This window comes from Camellia sinensis, chromosome 7, assembly GCF_055761805.1.
Source record: "Camellia sinensis isolate YWXY chromosome 7, ASM5576180v1, whole genome shotgun sequence".
Classification (NCBI taxonomy): Eukaryota; Viridiplantae; Streptophyta; class Magnoliopsida; order Ericales; family Theaceae; genus Camellia; species Camellia sinensis.
The window spans coordinates 191,383,175-191,396,908 of record NC_138967.1 but is presented as its reverse complement, the minus strand read 5'-3'; the positions used below and the strand labels follow the sequence as shown (position 1 = coordinate 191,396,908).

At 35.7% G+C, this 13,734-nt stretch overlaps 1 pseudogene; it reads right to left on the bottom strand.

The window, feature by feature from the left end:
• Positions 1 to 4,100: 4,100 nt before the first annotated feature.
• Positions 4,101 to 13,734, bottom strand: LOC114273037 (uncharacterized; annotated as a pseudogene).

The window sequence follows — 13,734 nt, the reverse complement described above, 5'->3', positions numbered from 1 at the left end:
GATGGCAGTTATTTGTAAGTCAACTGATCTTAATGTGTCATGTTGTTCCCTTCAATTTGAATGTCCGAATTCCACAACCAATCCGGATATTCAAACTGGAGTTTAGTTTAGTACAAGTAATAGATGTTTGTCACATTGACACTTTTTATAAATTAATAGTTAAGATTTTGTCTACTTATTTACAAATTCACAATTAGATCCAAATAAAAAACTTGACCCAATATTTAATATGTTAATGGATAGACAATATGAGTGCTCAAACAACATTTTTTAGTCCATATTCAAATTGGAAAGAAGCCGTTCTCTTTGAATTATCTACAGGAGCAATGGATAATTTTTCTTCTCAAACTAATTTTCTTCTGACCAACTACCTAATTCAATCAACAATCTTTGATCCGTAAGTAGTTCGTACCTCTCTTATTTTGCAACTTTTTAGTATTGCAATTTTTTTAATAATGATTTTGTTATGATTTTTACCATAGTAAAACATGTCAGTGAAATAAATTATTCAACAACATAACATTAAAATTAAAGTAAAATGACATTAAAATATTATGTTTTTATTTTAAACTATACATCCTAAAATGATATCATTTTAGTTTAGCTTTAAGCTTATAAGATATATTCATCCACTTTTTAGGGTCCATTAGAGATTGCACAACCAACTTTAACAATTCTAAAAACAATTTAAATGAATGGATATCAGATATTTCTTGGATAATCTTAAGATTGTATTTCGATCTTAAATTTATGAAAAAATTTGTGAAGTTGTGAAGAAACACTACTATAAAATTATAAATAAATCACACTTTTTGTATGAGATGTATGTTATTTAATCACACTGTCGAAGTGTTATCTTTGGGAGTGATTAAAAAGTCATTTTTAATCACACGTTTTGAGTGCCATCAAAAGATGATTTCATGACACGTTATACGTGCGATAATAAATATTTAGATCACACTTTTTATGTGTGATAATTAATATTTAGATCACACTTTTTATGTGTGTTAGAATTTACCATACCATCACCTACCACCACTACCACCTCACCTACTCCACTAAACCTAACCCACTACACCACTACCACCATCCACTACACCTACATCTATATAAGGAACCATTTGTAATAGACAGTACATCGATACACAATACAATCAATCAATAATACATTTCTCTATTTTTTTATACATTGCATTTTAACTTGGTATCAAAGCAGGTTTAAAATCTAAAAATTCTGCTTCACCGGCGGGCGGCAGCCTCGCCTTGGCCGTCCGCCGGACCTCTACACATACCTTGAAATTCTTCTTCACCACTTCGCCGGAACAACCCCAAAACCCCTCGTGGAACACCAGTGTCTGGCCAACATTTATGCGGTCCTAAGGTCTCAGGGCAATTCCAACCTTCATCAGATTCAGCTCACAACTCGCCCTTCTACATTGTCCGTCTCTCGCATCGGATCAGGAGGATCAGCTGGCAACGGCGGTGGTAATGGTGTTTTCATTGGGCTGAATTGGGGGAATATATCTGGTCTCCGCCCAGGCTTCGGCCTTTCCCATTCGATGGGGAAATCAAGAGGAGACCGGCGAATCATCTTCTCTTCTCCGGGCGCCATACACACGACCTGCGACCTCCGAAGACTACACGTTATTTCCAATCGCCGCCGTCGGAGAGCGAGAGCAGGAGACAATGGCCTTCGGGAATGGCTGAGCGGCGGAGAGGTGGTGGTTAACGACGAAGGAACCGCTGCTCCTCCTCCGCCGCCATCCTTCTCCAGCCGTGCCGCTACTACTCCTCTCTCGAACCAGAGCTTTGTCATCGATGGCAGATCTCTCTCCACCGCCACCGCATCATTTGTGATCTCGTCCAGATTACGCAGAGGCAAAAGGGGCGAGATTTCTCTCTCTCTTATCTTTCCACTCGTACCCTCACAATTCTTTTTTTAATCATTCCACTTCCTCTCACTCTCATTAAAATATTTTGATAGCCAAACATTCCCACGTGATAATCTTGGGAAGGCATCTACCATCCCACTCAAACCCATCAGGAAAGTGGCCCAGCTGCTGTTGCACACTTCCACAAACAAATATCATATATTATATAAATATTTTGTTAACTAACCGGTCCATGGTATTCAAAACCCCCATACACTCCAACCAGCAGGAAAATCAAACTTGAATCTTCCCCATTAATACATTTTTATTATTATTATTCTTTTCACAAAAAAAAAAAAAAAAAAAAAAACCAACAATTTCCAAATTTGCACAAGAGCCCATATTTTATTCATGTCGGGGCTCACCCCGATCACCATTTTACATCAAAAAAAAAAAAAAAACCAACATAAATCGGCACAGTGGGATTTTGTCTTTTCCCTTCTCTACTCTACTGCAGGTCTCTTCTTTTTGCCTCCGTCCTGAGCGGCCCTTGACGGTGCTGCCTCCGTGTTTCCCACTCCACTGGGCACGATCACTACTCCCTGCTCCTCCACTGCAGCATATGGCGGCCCTCCAAATCGGAACATCACGGTGGCCTTCCGCTTCAGCTCCTTGTTTTCTGCCCTTAGCACGCTTATCTCTGCTCGCGCATCCTTATACATGCGTTGGAGTAGAGCCAGCTGGGAGTTTAACTGCTGCACCTCATTTGCCCTACTCTGCAGCCGGTTCGACAAGTTTGTCACCGCAGTCATGGTTTCCACACATGACTTCAATGTATACTGATTGGCTTCTACATCCGATTGCACTGCCATTCTTTGCTCCACAGACCGCATCGGAAAGTTCAACGGAGCAAACTCCGGGGCGCTTGGTTGAGGTTCCAGTGCCACCGCACCAGTTATCTCTCTTGTTGACTCGTTGAGGTCGGGAAAGAGGGTGAGCAGTCTACGGGAAGACGAGGCCATTTTCTGGGCAACAAAGTGTTACAGACTATTTTCTGGGCAACAGAGTGTTACAGACTATCTCTCTCAGCAAAAGGAACTATCTTTCTCAGCAACACGAAGGATTTTTCATAGGTTTCTCTCAGTTTTTCTCTGCCTCAGCCTCTGCCTTCGTCTTGGTTATATAGCCAAGGCAGCCACGCGTATCATGCGCCGCTCGGCGCTAGACGACAACCTGGGCGCGCAAGTCAAGTCACGCGCCTCGCCATCATGTCCGGCACACCTTTTGATAAATCTGGCACGCCTTTTGATTGGGCACACCTTTTGAGGGTGCGACTTTTTAAGGGTCCGACAAGACTCTGTAAACTGTCCCGACATTGATTCCGGTTAGCTCCTTCATGGGTCCGACAAGACTCTGTAAACTGTCCCGACATAGATTCCGGTTAGTTTCTACAAGGGTTCGACAAGACTCCGTAAACTGTCACCACAACTGTCACAATAGTGTCTGCTACAACGGTCCGACATGACCCCGTAAACTGTCTGCTACAACGGTCCGACATGACCCCATAAACTGTCTTCTACAACGGTCCGACATGACCCCATAAACTGTCCTCTACATGGTTATGACACCCCCATACAGTGTCCTCTACACCGTTATGACACAACCATTCAGTGTCTTCACCAACAGTCTGACACGACCATACAGTGTCTCCTATCCTTTTTTATTTTTATGTATTTTCTTGTTTTGTTCCTCTCTTCAAACTCAAGGAGGATAAGTTGGTTAGTTTCTATCCTCCTTGAGTTTGCGGGGGACTGTTAGAATTTACCATACCATCACCTACCACCACTACCACCTCACCTACTCCACTAAACCTAACCCACTACACCACTACCACCATCCACTACACCTACATCTATATAAGGAACCATTTGTAATAGACAGTACATCGATACACAATACAATCAATCAATAATACATTTCTCTATTTTTTTATACATTGCATTTTAACTATGTGTAATGTATAACTAATAAAACTTGTGATAATAAACATTTAGATCACAAATAAAACATGTGATTAAAAATGAGATAAGATCACACACGTTATATGCATTTCTCAGTTAATGATAAAAAAAAGGTTTGATGTATTTGAAGAATAATCAATATTATTTTTGTACGCATTTGAAGAATGTAATATGCACTATATACTATACTTTGAATCACAATCACATATTGAATGGAATAACATCATATATTTCTTAAATGAAAGTTGAATATTCAAAAGTATATACAAAGGAATTAATAATAAAAGAAATTACTGTGATTACATATATTACAAAAATTTAAAAACTTGAAGCACAAAGTCCTAGAATTCTTAGACCATATTTTGCATCTCTCCAAGCTATTTCTGACCTGAGAAAAACACAAATTAATTCAGAGGCAAAATTTGCCTCTTCTTTAGAAATAATTTTGGGCTAAAGGCAAAATAAAGGCAAGAAATGTACAAAGATGTGTGTTTCAATCAAAATAATTGAGATAATGTGATTATTGAGATAGTGTACAAAGATGTGTTTTATGTACTTTGACTACAAAATAATCTCTAGGTAGAGGCACATGTGAAAGAAGAATAAAAATTGAATAATCAGCGTATTTTTTGCTACTTTTTTTTTATCAGCAAAAGAGAATTTATTGATGAAAAAAAGATATACAAGACAAAATTTTGGATTTAAAATGCATCATTGTCAAAGCCACACATCCCAACTATGTCGGCACCCATGGCAAGACCAATCATGTGCATAATCCAAAACAGCAGTAGAAAATTGGTGCGGTTCCAATTCAATAACAGACAAGCCTCAAGCCAAACAAGCTATAAACAAGCACACGAAAAACAGAGGCTACCCAAGCTCATCATACATAACATCTCAGCCACCCCCTCCAATGTATGTTTATATATATTGTATATAAAATTTTATAATCAAAGTTTCAATTCTAACTTTAGTCTTATATGCAAGTATGAATTTATAATTTTTTTAGCTCGTTAAGGCTCATGAATAGGCTCGATCTAGAGTCAAGCCTAAGTCAACTCGACTCGAGCTCAGTTTGTTAAATTTTTATTGAAATTGAGCTCGAGCTTGAGCTCAAACTCGATAAATTCTTAATAAACAAGTCCAAACATACTAAAGTTCGGCTCGGCTCATTTTTAACCCTATGCAAGTTCAAGTCTAAGACCATATTATACCCAAGGCTAGGCATTTTTCCCATCTACCCACCCTCGCAGCATCTTCTAATCCCTGACTATTAGAGACCAAAATTAGGGAATAGCAGATACAATAGAACAAGGCGCTAGTGTGCACAAACATCTATGATTCATGAGGCTTATAAGCCAGAAACCCAAGAGAGAGATCTTCCAACTAAATGAGCGACATGGGTTTATGTAGCAATGCCCAAAATACCAAGATAAGCAGACGCCCTAAGATGCCAAATGATGTCATTTGTCTCAAGTCTTCACACACACACACACCAACCCAAAAAAAAAAAAACACAAAAACAAAACTATGAGAAAAGCACAAATGTATTAAATCCAACAAGAATTAATACCTTCCCAGTAGTTATATTCACAATGTGAACAGGGATGTCCTTAGAACCAGTAAGAGCAAGAGTTGAATCAGAGGTTATTGTTAAGCATGTCAATCCTTCAGTGTGATTTGAATGACCTACAGAAGATAGAACATTCTTCGTCAATAATGAAAAGCAAAATCCAAAAAACAAATACCACCAGCCTAAAATTCAAATTTTCTTCTGTTCAGAAAGAAACAAAACCATCCCAGAACTCACAAACCGTTCATCCAGTTTCTCGTTTTTTGTTGAATAACATTAATAGAGAAAAAAGCAGTTTACTAAATGGCACCAAATACACAGAAATGAAATAATCAGATTAAAGTAGAAACATGAAAAAGACGCATGTGCTATATTCTTACATATAATTTTGACATGAATCAATGCTACTGGATGCTGTCATTGCTGGTGATGGGTCTTTAAACAGATGCAACAAACACCCTAAAAAATCGAGAATTAGCCCTTAAACTGAAATATCATGAGCTCAATAATTAGAAGTTCAAGACTTGAAATTTTAAGGTGGCCATGCTTCGAAGCTACAATTGCAGACCTCAAAATCCAAAATTGCCTTCTGGATCACATCCAGTATTTGCACATATGACTGTGTTGCATCTTTGCAAAGGCAGAAGAATACACCCGTGAGAAACTTAATGGACAAAGAGGCAATCAGAATGTCTCTGCTGGTTATAACTCGTACCTGCTTCAGCAATTTGCTTGCACAAAGCTTTCTTTCTGTAGTTTCAAAGAAATCCTATTTCACCTCTTTTTTTCGTTTTATTTTATGCTATTTTCAACCACACCAACATGCAAGCATGATGGACTCCATTTTAGGCATGAAAGCCATGCTCACAATTCATTTGAGTTGGCCCTGGAATTCATTTTTTTTAGGATTTTCAGCCATCATAAACTTTATAGGTATCTTGAAACAAGATATTATGCCTTGTCAACAGATCATGTGTTGACCATGGGTATTAGGGAGGATAAGGCCCATCTTCCCCCATTAACTTCAAGCATTTCATATTACGACCATTCAAATTTCCACGAAAAGATATGTTGCAGCACATCAAGCATATAATTACACTATTATGAATTTAGCAGAAAAATTGAATGTTAAGTACTACCTGCACAGGACAAAACAGAACACAAATCTTTAGAAGGAAACAAGTGCATACCTCTAAAATTTAGTTTCTGAATGAAAATCCTTAAATATACATATATAAGCACAATATCTATTTTGTTGTGACCAAAACTAGCATGCCCTTAAAACATATTAAGATAGGCACTTTTGTCAGCATTCCACATCCAAACAATGGAATCCTCCGAACCAGCCAAGACCAAATGTCCTTTTGGATGCCACCTGATCCACTGTGTAGGCAGATTGTTCATACTCAATCTTCATATATTAACTTTGTGACAAAAAACACTAAGAGTAGTCATAAAATCTCACCTCAATGCCCCCATTATGACCATCAAGCGTACACTTGAGATTCCCAGAATTTATGTCCCCCATTTGAACAAGTCCATCAAAACTTCCAGATGCAAACAACTGTCCATCCGTATTAAAGGCAAAACTAGACACAGATTTTTTATGACCTGCACGGTTTTTGAAAAGCTTCGACTAAAACACAAGGATTAAGGAATCACGGACCAATTTATGCTACAGTGATTGAAGGCAGAGAAAAAAAGGACTAAACAGAAATCATCTTAAAACGAAAATCATGAACTTTTTTTTTGGAGCCATAAAATCATTAGATACTGGATTGAAATATGCAGACAGCTAAACAAAATCATTTGCAGTCCAAGATGACGTTGGACAACTACACATGTAATTAAATGATTAAAGTACCAGGTCGTCAATTATTTGACCGAAACTCAAGATCACCATAATAAGTATGAACCCATAAATTCTGTTTTCCCTACACCTAAAAAGTATAAAAGAATTGTGCATTCTAAATAATTTCCTTTTGATAGGTAAGTTAAGGAGACTCTAAGTTAAGGAGACTCCAATTTATCCTCTTTATTGGGAAGAGAACTACGTCCAAACTGCTGGGAACCCTAGGGGACATATACTACTTAAATTGATTTTGTGATTAGACAACATGTCACTTAAGTTAAATTGTAATTGGACAACCATTAACAATAACTTTGATGTGCTAAAAATGGCATTCAGGTAAAATACTTTTTAAGATGTTTAACTAGTAGCACTATCTGAAAAGTAACAGAGTAAGCACTTTATCTTTGGTTTTGGCCCTTCAAGAGCATTATAAGTAGGGAAATGGAGCTGTCCATGGGGTAACCATATTTACCCTTTCATTTCTAAGTCAGGTTTAACGAAAATCATCAGAGATGTTGTAACCAGGGATAAAAATCTTTCTCTTCACTTTTTTTTTTTGGGAAGAAATAAACCATATGGGTTTACATATAGTTTTCCCAAACAATACTGTTTTGAAAAGTAATGTCAGCATTTTGAGTTCCAAAAAAGAAAATTAAAAATAACAAAAAATCTATGACATGTAATCTTAGTAGCCTATGACTTGTAGCAGTTGATGTGAATCTAAACTAATGACAAAAGTATTGGATGCCAAACCCCATATGACAGGAACTGCATGAATAACTTGAAACAAGGAATCATTCTATACATTTAGGAGTTTATAACTTTCCTAAATAAAATAAAAAAACTATTTCAAAGTAACAAAATGTAGGAAGAAAGAAAAAGAAAAGAGAGATTATTAAGGTAAAAAAAATGAAAATAACAAATTTGTCTCTGGATGATTTGTTTGTGACAATCTTCCCTAGCAGGCCTTCTAGAAAGATGGTCGGTGTGAGCCAAGCGTTTTGATAACTTCTAGATAGGCAATTATGTATCAGTGACTAATACCTTGTAGCTCAAAAGCCCAATCTCTTTAACCAATCTTCCAAAGAAATCCTTTGTCATCTCCACCCCCTGTTGCCACTAATGTACCATCTGTTGGGCTGCATACAACCATGTACAGTTCACCTACGCTCAAAAATAGAGAAGAGAAGTTATCTATAGAAACTCAGTACTACGATGCATTGCAAAGTCAGAGCATAGTTAGTTGTCCATAACTATTCTAGGATCAAAAGCAACCAAACAAGTGCATGTGGTTCACGAACACCAATTAATAGAGCACACTGATTTTCCTACCTCAGTATAGTAAGAAATCCCATAGCTGGTAAGTGGAAAATAAAGAACACAATCAACAAAGACACACGTGATTAGGCTATATTTGATTCGAATCTAGCTATATCAACCAGGACAATTACCTTCATATCACAAAAAACCATAACATTGGAATGGTGAGAACTCATTGGACCACCTTAAGAAACTCAAATCAGAAGTAGATGAATTACTCTAATCAATATTAGTAGATGAATTACTCTAATCAATATTACAAGAATCATACAACATACACTACGGATGGGAAATTCTAGTTTCTATTTCTCTCATGACTATGGAACAAAAATATAAAAAAGATACTTATATATGTGCCTGCCTGCAGATGTAATCCTATTTTGTAAAACCTTTGAAAACCCAACACTCACTTATGAACAGCCACTTAACATCCACTATTACACTTTCTCCAGTGAAGCACCCATTGGAACTGTCAAAGAGAACGCTTATACCCCACGTGTATCATGTTATCAAATTCCACCAACACAACTTGTATGACACCAATAAATATTAATAAAAACCCAACCAAACACCATACTACAGCATTCACGCCAATCGCCAATCAATACAAATATGAGCATGGATTAAAACGAATCAAGCGAACAAGGAAGGAAAACAGTGAAATGCATACCCAAGACAGTGATTCCACTCGAAACTCAAATGGTGTGACGGCTTGCAATTCTGCAATCCATTCGAAACATTCAGGTTTGCTGTAATCAATCAGCAAAATACTTCAAATCTCCATCAACACATTTATTCCTTAGCAGAACAGATCATAAAAAATAAAAACCCTAAATCTAGAACAAAAATCAAAACACATTTACTCATTTCACAGAAATCAAGATTCGACAGCATCAAAAAATAAAATAAAAACCCTAGAGCTAGAGTGAAATAGGGAGAGAGAGAGAGAGAGAGAGAGAGAAACCTGAATCAAAATCGATAGGAGGCGAGACGGTGTACCAACCGTGGCGATAAGACGGTGAGCCACAGTGAGGGACGGTGATTGCCGTCGATGAGAGGGACGATGGGCGATGGGCAACTGTCAGTCAATGGGAGTAAGAGCGATTGGCTATACGAGAGGGAGGGCAAACGATGGCCTGTTTGTCGTCTGGTTTGCTCTGTGTATGTATCATAGACACAGATAATAAAGTTATAAAAATAAAAAATAAAAAATAAATAAATAAAAGATATAGACTTGGGTTGGTTTGACGTTTCTTAAAAAAATCAAAAAATTATTAAAAAAATTTAAAAAAATTTACTATTTATCAACAAAAATATAAAAAATTAATTTTATATAAAAAAAATACAACTCATTTCTCACATGAGTTGTACTTTAGCTGACTTTGGTTGGACAAAGGGAATAGGCGAGTGCATAAACAAAACGGTGTTGTTCGGCCTGTGGAGGCCCATCACGGATCCCGTTTTGATAATCTGAACCGTTCAATGTGTAAAACTCGTTGAGTACTATATATTTATAAAAAAATCATGTTAATCGGATTTCGCTAACTACATGATCAAATCAGTTTTGTATAAAAAAATGGATGGTGTTATAGTTAACGGTTGACAAAAAAACTAATTCGATCAGATAGCTATCAATATCCGATTAACGTAATTTTTTACAAATATATAGTACTCGACGAGTTCTACACATTGAACAGTTCTGATTAGCAAAACGGAACCCACGGTAGGCCTCCATGGGTCGAACAGCACCATCCAATTCAATGCCCGAAAAGGAGGCAAGCATCTCCTATACATTACTCAGCATAATGTTGCCACCGTACTGCCTACTCGCCAAAAAGCTTCTCCTAGACACTAATTTATACAATTTTTAATACACATTTTTTCATAAAAAGTCAAAAAATTATCACAAACAACCATTTTTTTTTTCTCAACTTTTTAGTCCAAAACGTGTACTTATTTAGGACATCACAAACAACCTCTTATCAATCTAGTTTTTTTTGTCACACTTTTAATAAAAATGAGATATTTTCATTTGTCAAAGTGTAATTTTTAATTATTTATGTAGTAATGAAAGAAAATACAGAAAATAAGGATAGTTTTATTGGGCACTATCAAGTGGGTGAACTAGTTTTCTTTTTCCAAATATCAAAACTTGAATAAAAGATAGTTTTAATGCTTAAAGTATGCGATCTTTTTTATCTTTGTCCCTTAAATTTCAATTTTGTCATTTTGGTCCTTAAAATAGTCAGTTTGAATCAATTTGGTCATAGCTCTTACATCCGTGTATATTGTTAACGGGAACAATATGGCTAAAAGACAACTTTAGCCCATAAAGTCATTCTTATCATTTTAATCCCTTAAATTTTAATTGTTATTATTTTGATTCCCAAAGTTGTCAATTTGAGTCAATTTAATCCTATCTCCAATCATATTATGCCACATGTCTATTTACCTTGAATATATGTGAGTGTTTGGGAAGTGAGTTTTTTCGTAGGTTTTTTTAGTTGTATGATATTATTAGAGAAATTTTTTTTTGTGTTTGAGAAGATAGTTAAGTTTTTTTGTGGTTAGATGTAATGTTTATGAGAAAAAAAGTGAAATGATTATGAGGTTTAATGTGATTTTTTGTTTGGATTTTTTATTTTTTTTTTTGGGTTTTTTAACTACTTTGCCTTTTAGTGCAAAAAAACCACAAAAAAATCTTTCCCAAACACCGCCTATATCTTATTATACTGTATAACTATACACAACTTTGTCACACCCCAATTTTTAATTACTCGGAATTATTATCAAAAGTATTTAATTTAGGCCCATTTTTTAAAATAAATAAATATCTATTACCCTTGAGTAATAGAAACATAGGCTTGGTTTGGGAAGTGGACTAGCTTTTTGGCTTTTTAGTTTTTTTTGGCTATTTTAGCCTAGGGCTAAAAAGCTTGGTTTAGAAAGGACTTTTGGCTTTTTTGTGAGAGAAAGAATGTAATGATTATAGATTGGACGTGATGTTTTATCTTATTGGGCTAAAAAACCTATTATGTTTTTTGTGGCTATTGTTGCAACAATCTTCTGTGTAAATAAAATAAATTGAAATTAAATCAAACAAAATAAAATAAATAACTTAAAGAATTTATTTTGTCGAACCGAATGAAAAATAAAAGATCAAGTCAAGTGTGTGACACTGTATCCTTAAGACAGATTCACCCCCGCTACGGTGCTTACGGTTAAATGGCATCTATCTCCCAAGATACAATGATCTGCACAAATTTGTAGTAGCACTCCAAACAAATTTGTCCGGCGAAATAGAACCTTGTGTTCTAAACTCTCTGAATTTTTTCCTAAAATAATATGAAGAATATTTGATGCAAGAGAACAAAAAGCAGATAAAAGAAATGAATATTTTCGGACTACCAAATGTTGGAACAAATCTAGAATTATATAGACTCGAACAGGTACAAAATTAGAAGTGACCAGATGCAATTTCAAATTGGACAAGTGCAACAGATAACTGCCAGCAGTTTCTATCTGTTGGTAACTGCTGGACAGACTTAAATATGTCTGGCTGGAACTAAATCTGTCCAGGGTTCAAATAGTTTTGAACTGTTTAACCTGTTTGAATTTCGAACTAGAAATGGACAAAAAATAAATTCAATTTTTGGCACAAAATTTGAATTTTATTTCATTAAAAATTCAAATAAATTTTGTCCAAAAAATGAATATAAGAACCGACCCAACCCACACCCACGCTCGGCCCGGCCGACTGGTTAGACGGCGGCGCACGCACGTGTGTGGTGGTTTGGGTTAAGGTTCACTTTGTCTATAACTTCTCCCTTCTACAAACTTGGGAATGGGCCCAACCCAAGTGTTGTAGTTTAAAACTTATATACATACACAAGCTCTCTTAAAGTTTCAATGTGGAACAACCTATTTCAAAGAAACCCATATTTACTTTTTTAACTATTCATTCCACGAACCCAAAAACGACATCAACTTCTCATTCACTCATAAATGGTTTTGACGAACCGTCTTCACCGTGTGACTTGCCATGCGGCAAGGAACACGTCACCTCTTCGGACCCACCCCAAAAGACGTTTGGGGCCCACTCAATTTTGAGCTCAAAGATGACCCAAAATAAGCATATGTAAAACCAATTTTCCAACAGCTATTTTAGCTAAAAAAAACCTCCAAACCTACTTCCCAAATAGGCATATAATAATACATATTCTCTCTCATAATGAATACAATAATAATAATAATAATAATAATACATGCCAAGCTTCCGTTACGGAGTTACCAATAAATAATTACAAACGTTAATATACAGAATTCAATTCTTTAACATCTACCATAAAATTACACATAAAAGATACATGAACTTCTTAACTCTCCAACCAATCAATTTGAATTCTCTTCCTGTAAAAAAAATGAAATAACGAGGGGTGAGCACAATTGCCTAGTAAGAATCTCATAGTTCTAAAACAATAACCATCCTATAGATAGAAATGATCATACATGCAGAGTGATACCATATATTAAGGTGATGTTTTGTATATTCAAAATATTATACGTAGAGTATCTTTTTCTTAAAATTTCATTTGAACATTTAAGAAAATTCTCTGCCACAAATGTTGTCTCTCATCATTAGGAAGCCATAAATTCTCTTTGAAAAAAAGTGCACTTAAGAAAGAACATCATCTTAAATTTATTAATCCGCTTCCAAATTATTCCTCATTTCATTTCCATTTTAATATTCCTCATTTCATTTTCGTTTTTCCCTTATACTATTTCCAATTACTACAACTACATAACACCAAAATCCAAATTTCCTTTATATTCATAAAGATGATCGTCATACACTTAACTCTCACTTGTCTAATGATTACATCACATTAACGTTTACATTATCAATTAGAGTTCAAACATAACACAAGAATAACAAACCCTTTTTAATTCAATTTCTCAATTATTTACAAAACAAAACTCACAATCTTCCCATATAGTCACAAGCAATCCAGTGAGTTCATCATCACCAACCTCTAACCCAATTACCATTTCATTTTCCATTCTTTCAAATAATGTCATATCCAACACCGGATCCAT